Source organism: Equus caballus, chromosome 21 (genome assembly GCF_041296265.1).
Source record: "Equus caballus isolate H_3958 breed thoroughbred chromosome 21, TB-T2T, whole genome shotgun sequence".
Taxonomy (NCBI): Eukaryota; Metazoa; Chordata; class Mammalia; order Perissodactyla; family Equidae; genus Equus; species Equus caballus.
This window is the reverse complement of record NC_091704.1, coordinates 12883062-12897687: the sequence shown is the minus strand read 5'-3', so window position 1 is coordinate 12897687 and position 14626 is coordinate 12883062.

The following is a 14626-nucleotide window of genomic DNA, read 5'->3' as shown; positions in this document are numbered from 1 at the left end:
GGCCTACAACAAGTTATTTCACATTTCTGCTTCCTAGTTTCCAATGCTATAATGTAATCGAAGGTATTTAGTGATGCATGACAAAACACAAACATTCAGTGAATTTCCATTTCTTTCCTTCCTATGAAAGTCCTGTACTCATAAGTGCAACCATATCAGAGCCTATCATACTGCTTCCTAAAACTAAATATTTTTATTATGTATCAAATGTTTCCCTTGATAACTATTGCATAAGCTTCCATAGTGTTGCCTTTACTAGTGTGATCTGCCTCACTTTTCCTGTGGGATAGTTTATTTAATAGATTTTGGGGACTCATCCTGTTGCTGGATTCTTACAAAGACTCTTTTGTGATAACCTTCTTTGGTTTTCAAGGACATGACCCTGTTTCTCGAGTGTGGTTCCCTACTGTAGCATAAATGTTAACAAGTTAAATGCATATCACATAAGAATTTTAATTGTTCATCATATGTTTATGTATTGAAATATAGAGTCGAATTGATATAATTGGTAACATTACCCATTTGCTTTGATTTGAGATGTCAAGTGATTGAAAAAATTTTTAATTCAGAATTGAATTACCTTGCTTATTTGAATTTATCATTTTTGCGTAATTAGGATGAACTAATTTTTTTTTTATTAATGTTATGATAGATTACAACCTTGTGAGATTTCAGTTGTACATTTTTGTTAGTCACGTTGTGGGTACACCACTTCCCCCTCTGTGCCCTCCCCCCACCCCCCCTTTTCCCTGGTAACCACCGATCAGATCTCCTTATCAATATACTAACTTCCAACTATGAGTGGAGTCATATAGAGTTAGGATGAACTAATTTAATTTGCAGTTATCCTTAAATGACTTAACTGATGTCTGCTGAGGTTCTCAAGGCCACAGGATTATGGAGTCATGCTGAACATCACTCTGTCTCTTAGGGTTGGAAGTACAAGTGCACCTTGTGAAGCCTGGAGACAGAAGTTACAAGCTTGATTTTTTCTCCATTAATGTTTTTTTTCTGTTTTGTCCCCCTCACCTCACTCTAGGCTGCGTCATGTTTCCCAGAAGGACCACATATTGCATTTGGAGGTGGTCCTCCTTTTCCAACTTTGTTCTGATTTTATGTCATTTTTACTTGGTGTTGAGCTCACATCTCAGTTCTGCAAAGGAAAGCTGGTTATTTATCTGGTAACTTGTGGTTGGAATCCCCAAGAGAGTGCTCTTTATAGAGACTGAGGGTCCTTTAGCAAATATTGCTTTTTGATGATGCATTTTAATAAGCCTTTTAAAAATCTGGATACCAGACTACCGGCTAGGGTACCTGGAAGCAATAATTTTAAAATAGTGCTTTTCAAACTGCAGGTCCTGACCAACTAGTGGATTATGAAATAATTCTAGAGAGTGTGACAAGCACTTAAAAAACAATGAAACAAAATGGAATAGATAATATTAGAGTGTATTACACGTAAAAAGGTAAGAACAGTTTCATAAAATTTTTATATTCCTTTGGTGTGTGTGCGTATATACTGATTTACAATAAAAAATAATTTATAGATTTATTTTGTGAGTTGCCATCAAAAGAATTTGAAAGTCACTGCCATGGATTTAAAGTTATCTGAAACACAGTTTTGTAATATAGCAGTTTGAAATGAAGCCCCAACAATATATGTAACAAATAAAAGCGTAGATAGGTTTTAGCTGCAAATTTTAAAGGGATTGGCAAGTTACTTTTCCTGAGAAGTCTAGCCCTGGGATGACTGGGTATTTTCCAAAGGGCCAGGAACCAGTTATCCCAATAAACGGTAGGGGCCTAAATGCTCTCTCCCTGGGAGGCTCTGAGGTAACGTTCCTCATCTCACTTGTAATGCTGCTGTTGCCTTGCTGCAGTGGCTGTTGGAAGTACTGCGTCTTCCCTAACCAGATCAGAAGGACCCAGTTTTCCCAAAGTCTTGGTCTGCCAGAAAGATGGCATTGCACTTCTCCCCGATTTGTGGGACCTGCACCCAGCTTGGAGAGCTGGAAAACTCCAGCCCTTAACTCCCCTCTTTGCTAGGGAACCACGTTTTCCTTCCCACTGGGTCCTTGGAAGATGGGAAGCAGCAGTAAGGTTACTTGTGTTTTATCCACACCATGTGCGTCTGTGTTTTTGTGTGAAGGCTGACTCATGTGGAGGAAAGTTCTATGCCTAGAATTATAAAATTAATGCTAATCAGAGTAATGCAGCATGCCACTTCCAATCTGCTAATGAGCTTTGGGGAGAGATGGCACATCTTCCTGCAGCTGATGGATGCCCCTTTTAGAGGATCTACGACATCCTCCCCAGGTCTTCCCTCAGCTGGGCTAACACACTTCAGAACAAAATAATCCTCAGGGCAGGATGGGACCCCTTGCTTTTTGGTTCTTGTCCCTTGAATCAGTCTACTCTCTGTGCCACTAAAATGGCTGCCTATTAAACTCATCAGTGGAATCTGCCATACTGTGTCACTTAAAGTTTTTCCATCTGCTTATGGTTTTTACTTGTTTTTCATAGAAAGCCCTGACCTAAATCTCTACTCTTCTTTTATAATGCTTTCATTTTGACCTTACTACTGCTGAAAGTCAACCAAACTCATTCATCACTGTCCCTCCCCCCAATCTCCATGAACATTATCCTGTTATCCAGGTTTTTAACATCCACTCAAGAGATTGTCAACAAAAATGGACTAAACCTTTACATGGAACTTCTTTACCCCCACATGGGACATTTTCAAGAATAGGAGCTTTCAGATGAATTAGCAATGTAGATAAATTTGTTACCAACACTAGAATCTCATTCTAAAATATTTTCTACAGCTCAAAACATGGCATAAGGCAGATTCCTATTTAAGAGAAAGGGCCTTCTTTTACGTTGTCTTGAAGATTCTGAGACTGTCCTTACGAGCAGTGCTATGAGAGGATATGAGGCACAATCTCAGTCACCCCAAGAGTTAATTTAAATGGAGAAAGTGAGATGGTTTCCCAAAACATTGGAATTGATTTTTCCCTGAGTCTCTCCATAGTTGTAGATTCTGATAATCACAGAATATAGAGAAGGAAGAAACTTGGTGTTCCTTCTAACTGCCTCATTTCACAAACCAAGAAATTGAGGATCAGAGACATGAGGTCATTAAAGTCATCCAGTTACTTAGTTGCTTACTTCGACTAGGGCGGTTTCAGAAAGGATGCAGAAAAGTACAAGTATTTGAGAGCTAGTTAGGGACTGTATTAATCAACACTGTAATAATCAGCTCTGTGTCCTTGGGTGCTGCGACAGCTGGGGGTCCACTGCTGCAGCTGACAAATAAAGTGTGAGGAAGAAACAAAAACTGAGGGAGTCCATCGCCACTAGACCTGCCTTATAAGAAATGTCAAAAAGAGCTCTCCTGTCTGAAATGAAAAGGCAAAGGATACAAAGCTTTAAACAAGTTGATAAATAGATAAAATCAGAAAACTGCAACTCTGTATCAGAACATGTTAGTAAACAATTATGATGCAAAGGTTAAAGGGAAAGAAAGCATTAAAAATAACATTAACCATTCCAATTTGGTAACAAATTCACAATACAGAAAGAAAGAATTTTGACAACAAAAATAGCAAGGGAAGAAGAAAAGGACAGAACTTGCCTAGTCAAATGAAGCAAAAATGCTATCAGCAGAAAAAGAACTATCTCATCTGTGAGACCTTTTATACAAACCTCATGGTAACCACAAAACAAAAATTAAGGCAGAGTCACGAAACATAAAAAAAGAGGAAACTGAAAAACACATCACCAAAAACCGTCAAGCTGAAATTGTAGTGAGAAACACAAGGAAAAAGAAACAAAGGAAATATAGAGCAACCATAAAACAAAAGATAAAATGGCAATAGTAAGTCCCTATATATCCATAATCATCCTAAATGCAAATGGATTGAATGCACCAATGAAAAGACAGAGAGGCTGGACAGGTTAAGAAAAAGACCCAAAAATGTGCTGCCTCCAGGAGACCCATCTCAGCTCTAAAGAAAAACATAGGCTCAGAGTGAAGGGGTGGAAGATGATACTCCGACCAAATGACAACCAAAAGAAAGTGAGTGTAGCCATAATTCTATCAGACGAAATAGACTGCAAGCCAAAAAAGACAAGAGACAAAGATGGGCATTATATAATGATAAAGGGGATAATCCATCAAGAAGACATAACATTTATTAATATATATGCACCTAACGTAGAAGCACCAAAGTCTATAAAACAACTATTAACAGATCTAAAGGGAGAAACTGACAGCAACACCATAAGAGTAGGGAACTTTAATACCCCACTTACATCAATGGATAGGTCTTCTAGAGAGAAAAATCAACAAAGAAACGTTGATCTTCAATGAAACACTAGACCAGATGAATTGAACAGATACATATATAATATTCAACCCAAAAGCAGCAGGATATACATTTTCTCTCAAGTACACATGAAACATTCTCAAAGATCCACTGTTTGTTGGGAAACAAAACAACTCCCAATAAACTTAAGAAGACTGAAAAGATATCAAGCATCTTTTCCAACCACAATGGTATGAAACTAGAAATCAACCACAAGGAGAAAGCTGGAAAAGTCACAAATATGTGGAGCCTAAACAACGTGCTATTCATTAACTATTGGAACAACAACAAAATTAAAGGAGAAATGGAAAAATATCTGGAGGCAAATGAAAAGGAAAATACAGTGTACCAAAATCTATTGGATACAGCAAAAGCAGTACTAAGAGGGAAGTTCCTAGCAACACAGGCCTACCTTGTGAGACAGGAAAAATCTCAAATAAACAATCTAACAATACATCCAACAGAATCAGAAAAGAAGAAAAATGAAGAGCCCAAAGTCAGGAGAACAAAGGAACTACTAGAAATCAGAGCTGAAATAAATGACATGGAGAGTAAAAAGAAAATAGAAAAGATCAGCGAAACTAAGAGCTAGTTCTTTGAAAATATAAACAAAATTGACAAACCTTTAGGTAGAATAAGACAAAAAGAGAGAAGCCTCAAATAAATAAAATCAGAGAAGAAATCACAAGCAATATAACAGAAATACAAAGGATTACAACAGTATTCTTTATCAATGTTATAAACTACATTAACAAAATGAAGAATAAAAATCACATGATCATCTCAACAGACGCAGAGAAAGAATTTGACAAGATTCACCACATATTTATGATAATAACTCTCAATAAAATAATTATAGAAGGAAAGTACCTCAACATAATAAAGGCCATATATGACAAACCAACAGCTAACATTATACTCAATGGTGTAAACTGATAGCTATCCCTCTAAGAGCAGGAACAAGACAAGGATGCCCACGCTCACCCTTCTTAGTCCTAGCCAGAGCAATCAAGTAAGAACAATAAATAAAACATATTCAAACTGGAAAGGAAGAAGTAAAACTGTCACTACTTGTGGATGATGAGATTTTACATATAGAAAACGCTAAAGAATCCATCAAAAAACTAAAAACAAACGAGCAGAAATAAAAAATCAAGAATACAATCCTATTTACAATCACAAAAAGAATTAAGTGGGTAGGAATAAATTTAACCAATGAGGTGAAAGACCTATACACTGAAGACTATAAGACATTGTTGAAAGAAATTAAAGAAGACATAAAGAAATAGAAGGATATTCTGTGCTCATGGATTAGAAGAATCAACATAGTGAAAAAGTCCATGTTACTTAAAGCAATCTGCAGATTCAATGTAATCCCTATCAAAACCCCAATGACATTTTTCACAGAAATAGAAAGAAGAATTCTAAAATTTACTGGAAACAACAAAAGTCCCCAAAGAGCCACAGCACTCCAGAGAAAAAAGAACGAAGGTGGAGGCATCACATTCCCTAATTTCAAAGTATACTACAAAGCTGTATTAATCAAAACAGCACGATACTGGCAGAAAAGCAGACACAGATCAATGGAACAGAATTGATAGCCAAGAAATAAACCCATACATTTAGGAACAGCCAATTTTCAACAAAGGAGCTAAGAACATACAATGGAGAAGGGAAAGTCTCTTCAATAAACACTGTTGGGAAAACGGACAGCCGCACACAAAAGAATGAAAGTAGACCATTATCTTACACCATGCACAAAAATTAACTCAAAATGGATTAAAGACTTGAATGTAATACCTGAAACCATAAAACTCCAAAGAAGAAAACATAGGCAGTAAGCTCTTTGCTATCATTCTTAGCAGTGTCTTTTTGAATATGTCTCCTCAGGAAAGGGAAACAAAAGAAAAAATAAGCTAATGGGACTACATCAAACTAAAAAGCGTCTGTATGGCTAAGGAAACATCAATACAATGAAAAGACATCCTAGCAATTGGAAGAAGATATCTGCGAATCATTTATCCAATAAGGGGTTGCTATCCAAAATATATAAAGAACTCAACAACAAAAGAACAAACTTAGTCAAGAAATGGGCAGAGGATTTGAACAGACATTTTCCCAAAGATATACAGATGGCCAACAGGCACATGAAAAGATGTTCAACATCACTAATTATTAGATAAATACAAATCAAAACCACAATGAGATATCACCTCATGCCCATCAGAATGGCTATTACTAAAAAGACAAGAAATAAGAAGTGTTGGAGAGGGGCCAGTGCCATGGCCGAGTGGTTAAGTTCGTGTGCGCTACTCACTTCAGCAGCCCAGGGTCTTGCCGGTTTGGATCCTGGGCCTGGACACGGCACCACTCATCAAGCCATGCTGAGGTGGCATCCCACACAGCACAGCCAGGATATACAACTAGAATATACAACTATGTACTGGGAGGGTTTTGGGAGAACAAGAAGGAAAAAAAGATAGACAACAGATGTTAGCTCAGGTGCCAATCTTTACAAAGAAAACAGAAGTGTTGGAGAGGATGTGGAGAAAAGGGAGCCCTCATACACTGCTGGTGGGAATGTAAATTGGTGCAGCCACTGTGGAAAATAGTACAGAGATTCCTCAAAAACTTAAAAATAGAATGACCAGGCATGACATCAGCATCACGGCGGAGTGAGCTCTTCCCTTAGACTCTCCTCCCTAAGAAAGAATGAAAAGGACATTCATAAACCAACAGAGGACAGGCACATAACACAAAAGACATCTGAGAGACCCATGCAGCCAAATGCCTGAAGGTGGAGGTGCTGGACCCCCCAGGAGGAAGGAGGAGGAAGTAAGGGGATCTCCTCTCCCTCCCCAGCAATGACCTAGGGCACAGGACCATGCACAGCTCTGAGAAAAGAGGGGCCTGGGGGGAGACTCTGTAGGAATGCCTTCGCTCTCCAAGTTCCCTCACATCCCATAGGAAAGCTCCACAGAGGAGGCTAAGCTATTGTGGGGTTGTCTTCATGAAGCCAGCACGCCAGGAGGACAGACAGCGAGGGCAAACAGAGAACACCCACGGGATGGCACATGCAAAAGAAGTGCCCCTCCCCTGCTGGGCTCACAAGCTCAGCCAGTCAGCCAGGGCAAGGGACCCCGTCTAGAGTGCCCGTGCGTACATTAGCAAAGCAGCAGCTACAAGCAGGCAATCGCAGATGGGTCCTGTCAGCATAGATTCCAAAGGACAAGCACAGACACCAGGGATCACAGCAGGCTCAGAATACACAGCTCCTGAACCTCCTCCAGTGGTGGCAGGTGGAATCTGCAACCAGATACTATCTATGTGAAGGCACAAACCAACCCCATCAAATAGTATGAAGAAATATATTAATAGTCCAGACCAGAAGGAAAATGAAAAGCACCTAGAAATCAATCCTGAAGGCACACAAATTTACAATGTAAACGACAGAGAATTCAAAATAGCTAACATTAAAAAACTCAACGAGTTACAAGAAAATTCAGATAGTTCAATTAAATCAGGAATAAAATTAATAAACAGAGGGAATACTTCACAAAAGAGATTGACCCTACAAAGAGAAACCAATCAGAAATGTTGGAGATGAAAAACACAATGAGATAAAGAAAAATCTGGATACCCTGAATTACAGAGCTGACGTTATGGAAGACGGAATTAGCAATCTGGAGGACCGAAATATAGAAAGGCTTCAGATGGAGGAGGAGAGAGAATTAAGACTAAAAAGAACCGAAGAAATTCTCTGAGAAATATCTGATTCAATTAGGAAATGCAACATAAAAACTACGGGTATTATAGAGGGAGAAGGGAGGGAGAAAGGAGCAGAAAGTCTGTTCAAACCTGGAAAAGGAGCTGGAATTACAAGTAAAACACACTAACAGAACTTCTGATTACATCAATGTAAAAAGACCTACTCCAAGGCATAGAGTAGTAAAACTGGCAAAAGTCAGTGACAAAGAAGAAATATTTTTAAAGGCAGCAAGGCAGAAGAAAATAACTTACAAAGACCATATCAAACTTTCAGGAGATTTCTCAGCAGAATCTTTACAGGCTACGAGAAGGTAGAATGAGATATTCAAAATTCTGAAAGACAAAAACCTTCAGCTGAGAATACTCTATCCAGGGAAAAATATCCTACAGATATGGTGGAGAAATACAAACTTTCCCACATAAACAAAAGCTGAGGTAGTTCATCACCACAAGACACCCCAAACAGGAAATGCTCAAGAAGACCTTCATACCTGAAAAAGAAAAAAAAGAGTTCACAAAGCCTTGAGCAAGGAGATAAATAGGCAGCCAAAGTCAGAAAATTGCAGCTCTCTACCAGAAGAGGTTAGCAAAAACTTAATTATGACATGAAAGGTAAAGGGAAGGAAAACATCAAAAATAACTATAATCTTGTGATTTGAACCACAAAATCACAACACAAAACAGAATGTGTTATGACCAACAAATCAGAGGAAGAGGAAAGGGATGGAACTGGCTTAGACCAAGGAAATAAGAGGCTATCAGAAAATGGTATATCTCATCTACGAGATTTTTTATACAAACCTGATGGTAACCACTAAACAAATAATCAGAACAGAGACACAAATGATACAGAAAAAAAGAAAACTGAGGGGCTGTCCCAGTGGCATAATGGTTAAGTTCACATGCTCTGCTTCAGCCACCCAGGGTTTGCAGCTTCAGGTCCCAGGCACAGACCTATGCATCTCTCATCAAGCCCTGCTGTGCTGGCATCCCACATACAAAAAACAGAGGAAGATTGCCACAGATGTTAGCTCAGCAACAATCTTCCTCAAGCTAAAAAAGAGGAAGATTGCTTACAGGTGTTAGCTCAGGGCCAGTCTTCCTCACACACAAAAAAGAGAAAACTGAGAAAACCTCATAGAGAACTACCAAACTGAACTGGCAGTCCAAAATACACAAGACAAGAAACAAGGGAAATACAGAGCTGCAAAACAAGTGATAAAATGGCAGCGTTAAGCCCTTATATATAAATAATCACTCTAAATGTAAATGGATTGAATTATCCAATCAAAAGACAGAGTGGTGGGATGGATTGAAAAACAAGACTCATCAATATGCTGCCTCCAGGAAACACTCTTAGCTCTAAAGACAAACACAGGCTCAGAGTGAAGGGACGGAAGATGATACTCTAAGCTAATGGCAAACAAAAGAAAGCAGTTATTGCAATACTTATATCAGACACAGTAGACCTCAAGATAAAAAAGGCAATGAGAGACAAAGAGGGGCAGTATATAATGGTAAAAGGGACACTCCAACAAGAAGACATAACACTTATAAATATACGTGTACCCAACAAAGGAGTACCAAAGTACATAAAGCAACTATTAACAGACCTAAAAAGAGATATTAACAACAACATAATAATAGCAGGGGGCCCCAACAGTCTACTTACATCAATGGATAGATCATCCAGACAGAAAGTTAACAAGGAAATAGTGGAATTAAATGGAAAACTAGACGAGATGGACTATATAATAGATATATATGGAACATTCTGTCCAAAAATAGCAGAATACACATTCTTCTCAAGTGCACATGGAGCATTCTAAGGACAGACCATATGTTTCGAAACAAGATAGGCCTCAATAAATTTAAGAAGATTGAAATCACATCAAGCATCTTTTCTGACCAAAATGCTATGAGACTAGAAATCAGCTACAGGAAAAAAGCTGGGAAAGTGACAAATATGTGGACACTAAACAACATGCTACTGAACAACCAATGGATCATTGAAGAAATTAAAAGAGAAATCAAAAAATATCTGGAGACAAATGAAAATGAAAATACACCATACCAACTCATATGGGATGCAGAAAAAGTTGCCCTATGAGGGAAATTCATAGCAATACAGGCCCAGCTTAAAAAAACAAGAAAGATCTAAAATAAGCAATCTTAAAATACAGTTAGAAAATGGAGAACCAACAAAGCCCAAAGTCAGCCGAAGGAGGGAAATAATAAAAATCAGAGCAGAAATAAATGAAATTGAAACCAAAAAAGAAAAAAGAACAGTAGAAAAGATCAGTGAAACAAAGCGCTGGTTCTTTGAGAAGATATGCAAAATTGACAAACCCTTAGCCTGACTCTCTAAGAAAAAAAGAGAGAAGGCTCAAATAAATAAAATTAGAAATGAAAGAGGAGAAATTACAACAGATACCACAGAAATATAAAGGATTATAAGAGAATACTATGAAAAACTATATAGCAACAAACTGGACAATCCAGAAGAAACAGATAAATTCTAAGACTCATACAACTTCCCAAAACTGAATCAAGAAGAAACAGAGAATCTGAATAGCCCAATCACAAGTAAAGAGATTGAAACAGGTAGCTTAGTGGGAAACTACTTACCCTGACAAGGTTACCCACTCAAAGCTAACAGCCAACATCACAATTAATAGTAAAACACGCTATATTTTTCCTCAAGACTGACTTGATTTCTACTATTTCAACTTCTCCTTTTCCTTTAATGCATGGATCCTGCTAAACCTTATAAATCCATTACAATATAAAGTGGGGAATGAATAAAGAGCTCACCTGAGGGATGTTCACTCTCTGTGGCTCCTGGGCGAGTACAGAGGACTGTGGTTCAGCTGAGGGGACAGAAAGAAGACAGGGGTCCTGAGATTTAGCTGTCTTACAGCTCTTAGATTCACCTCCTCAAATCTCAGCACCCCAGTTGGGGATCATCCTCCCCATAGGCACAGGGCCCTCTGGGCCTTGAAAAGGCACAAGAAGGATCATGGACAGGCAGCAACACCTGTCTTTGTGTGATTCTGAAATGACCATGGAGCTGAAATCTGCAGTTTTTTACTGAGTGAACATAAACTTTACTCGATTGATTTAACAATAACGCATGCGTCCTTCTGGATAACAGAAAGAAATAAAAACAACCGATCAGTTGAATTAAAGTACGCCAAACGACAAGACACTATTCCTTCATTAAAGTTAACTTAGCAGAAAAATGCTCAGTATGCATCATTTATCTATTTTTCTCAGTAATATTATTCAACCCCTGGTATACACAATCCACGGAAAGCCTAGTAAAAGAGATGGGAGGATTTAAGGCAGGAATTTGTAATTGTTCATTTCAGCTGGGAAGTATTTCTCAAAAGGCCCTTTCGATAGATGCTTTTGGTAACTTACCTGTGAGAGAGTGAACTGTCACAAACTGCGTTTCCCTGGACAAGTCACTGAAATTTTCAGGCCCAATGTCTTTAAATCTTTCAAAAGAGTTAGAAGTAGGTGACCTTGGAAAACTCTTCACAGATCATCATTCTTGGATCCTGTGACATCAGGATAACGTCACTAATGTCACATGTGGTGGTGGACATGTGTGACAGCAGCGCATCTGTAAATAGCGGGGGCCATTTAAGGGGACTGGAGACAGAACTTCCTCCCTCTGCCTGGTTGTCCCTTACCCCCAGACCTTGCCCTCACGGCTCTCCAACAAAGCAGCCTTTCCTGAGCAGCCTGCCCCTGGGCCACCCCAGCTCACCTGTACTTCCCAGGGACGGCCCAAATGCCCCACTGTCACACAGTGTGGTGGCTCCTGAAGGTGGCATCATCATCAAGTCTGGTTCATTCTGGGCAGGAGGATCAAGACCTGCTTCTGATCTTGCAAATCTAGCATCTGCTCCTTTCTGGGCTCTTGTCTCTGCTCTGAAGCTCTGGAGAGAGGTCTAAGGTCAGAGGGGCGCTCTCTTCCAGGTAAGACTCCCTCACAGAGGCCCCCTGCTTCCTGCCTCACAAGGGCTGGTTTGTTTCAAGGCAACTGGGACATGGATCTGAGAAATAAATTCATCTTAGGGGCAAAAAGGCTGACTCTTAGAATTCATTATAACGTCAGACTTCAAGGACAGAAAGCCTGACAATGCAGAGGGGGCCAGGCACCTCTGTCTGACCCAAGGGACCTGAAGAGACACTAGAAATCCCAGGATACATGTGACACATGGTGGGATTCCATCCACATCCTTTCCTTTACATCCCTGGGGACGCAGGGACAGGCCATGTTCCTAAGTGCTGTGAAGGCTGTAATGCCAGTCTTGGGCAGGTGTGACATCAGACAAAGCCTGAGACTGAAGCCAAGCACACCTGCCCTCGAATCCAAATTCCCTGGCTGGGAGCTCCTGACTCGAGCACATCGGGCCACCGACCCGAGCCTCGGTTTCTGGTGAAGTGGTTGTCAGGGTACATTAAACTATCCAGTAAAAAAACAAAGCGTCCTCTAACTATAACAGCAGTTGTCACTTACTTAAGGCTTCCTACCTGGCACTTGTCTAAAATAGTGATCTATGTTTCCAAACGTCGCCGTGAAACAATCATTATTAATATTTATAGATGAGAACCCTGACTCTCGCCCAGGTTCCTTCTGTCGCCCCTGCTAACAGGTGACAGAGCTGGCACTGACCGGGCCTGTAGTGCTCCAGAGCTCGGGCTCCACCGCAGACCCACGGTCACCGTCCTCCTGATAAACGCACTCCTCCCTCCCGCACCCACCGCCACCGACATGGGCTTCTCTCCGGTGGGGCTGCAGGCGGGCTGGTCACACGATCCTCAGGCATCCCGGACCGCCCCGAACACCTGCGACCCCCGGCAGCCCGAGGGCCGGGGTCTCCCCCATCGGCCTTACCCGCTCTGACGGCCCGGCCGGGTTTATACACCGCCGCGGGGGGCGACGAGGTCGCAGACACTTCCTGCTCCCATCCCCAAGCAGAGGCACACCCTTCCCAGCTAGTCCCTCGCCCTCGGTGCGCACCCTGCATTTTCCGAGCACACCCCAAAGTTCCCCAACGGTTCTCTGGAGTCCTGAGAAGACAAACGAGGAGGCTACGGCTGCACATGCGCAGAAGGAGCGTGGCGTCCCGTTCCCGGAGTCCAGGCGGTGAACCTCACCTATTTAAAACTACATTTCCCATAGGCCTCCGCGTCTACATTTCAAGTCACTTTTGGCCTTTCCGCGAAAGCGGGAGGACGGTGTTCTTAAATCTCTCCTGCCCAGGGTCCTCCGAGCCCGAAGAGGTTAAGGGTTAAGCCTGAACTCTGCTGTCAAATGCAAAGGGTAGTCCGCTATTGGCTCCCGATTAAAATAGCATTTTTTTCATAAGTCATTTGGAGGTAATTGGGGAAATTTGAATACGGATTGGATATGGAAAATATTAAAATATTACTTAGATGGTGTGAAAAAAATTTGGAGTTAGGAAGGAAAATTGACTTTGTAAAAAGAAAAAGACATGACGACTGAAGTAGTTAAATTATATAGCTGTAAAATTATAATTTTACAATTTTTCAACCTGGGACCTCCACCCTGTTCCTTTACAGCCGCCGGACCCAACAACCCCTGAGCCCCATCCTGGCGCGCCTGGGGCCCAGTGTGCAGATTCTACTGAGGGTCTGCACAGGTGCTCCAGGGGTGGATGTTTATAGGAAATCTGTTGGGTCTTATACATTAACATTGATTCTTGCTGAATTCTCTTATTGTTTCATAAATTTTTATGTTAAATATCTTGGATTTCCATGCACATAACGACAAGTTTGCTTGCTTTTTGCTGACGTTTATAATTCTTTGTCATTCTTTACCAAATTACAGATAAAAGCACAAGAATGCTGGTTAAACTATATTAAATCAATCATAATAGACTTTAACATAAAGATCACGAAGGAGAGAAAGTGGTCACACATATGTCGTTTAACAAACATTTATTGAAAACTGACTGTACAATCGACATCATTCTAGGTGCTAGGATAGCAACATCAAATAAAAGAGAGTAAATTCCCTACCCCCATGGAGTTTATGATCAGGCTTGTTGTGGGGCCTATTAGTCAGGGTCCCCTGAAGAAACAGGTGTCAGTTGTCAAGAAACCATGGGACACTTGAGGAGAGTCTAATAAATAGGGCTCTAAAAATGTGGGTAGGGTTAGTGAAGCATCCTGTAACTAGTGTTGGTAGAGAGTTATTATCACCCCCAGGGCTGTAGTGAGAGTAGGTAACATTATCAGAACTTAGCACAAAAGGCCACCCTTATGAGAGCTGTGGTCTTAGGAAGAGAAACATTGTGAATGCCCATTACATGGCTCAGCACGGAGAGCCAAAGGAATAAATACCCAACACCTCACTTGTTCTCTTCCCTCTGATATCCTATCCTCCATTAAGCATTTATAAACCCCATTCAATACCTATTCTTAGAATTCCATCCGCATGTGTCTCTTCTAGA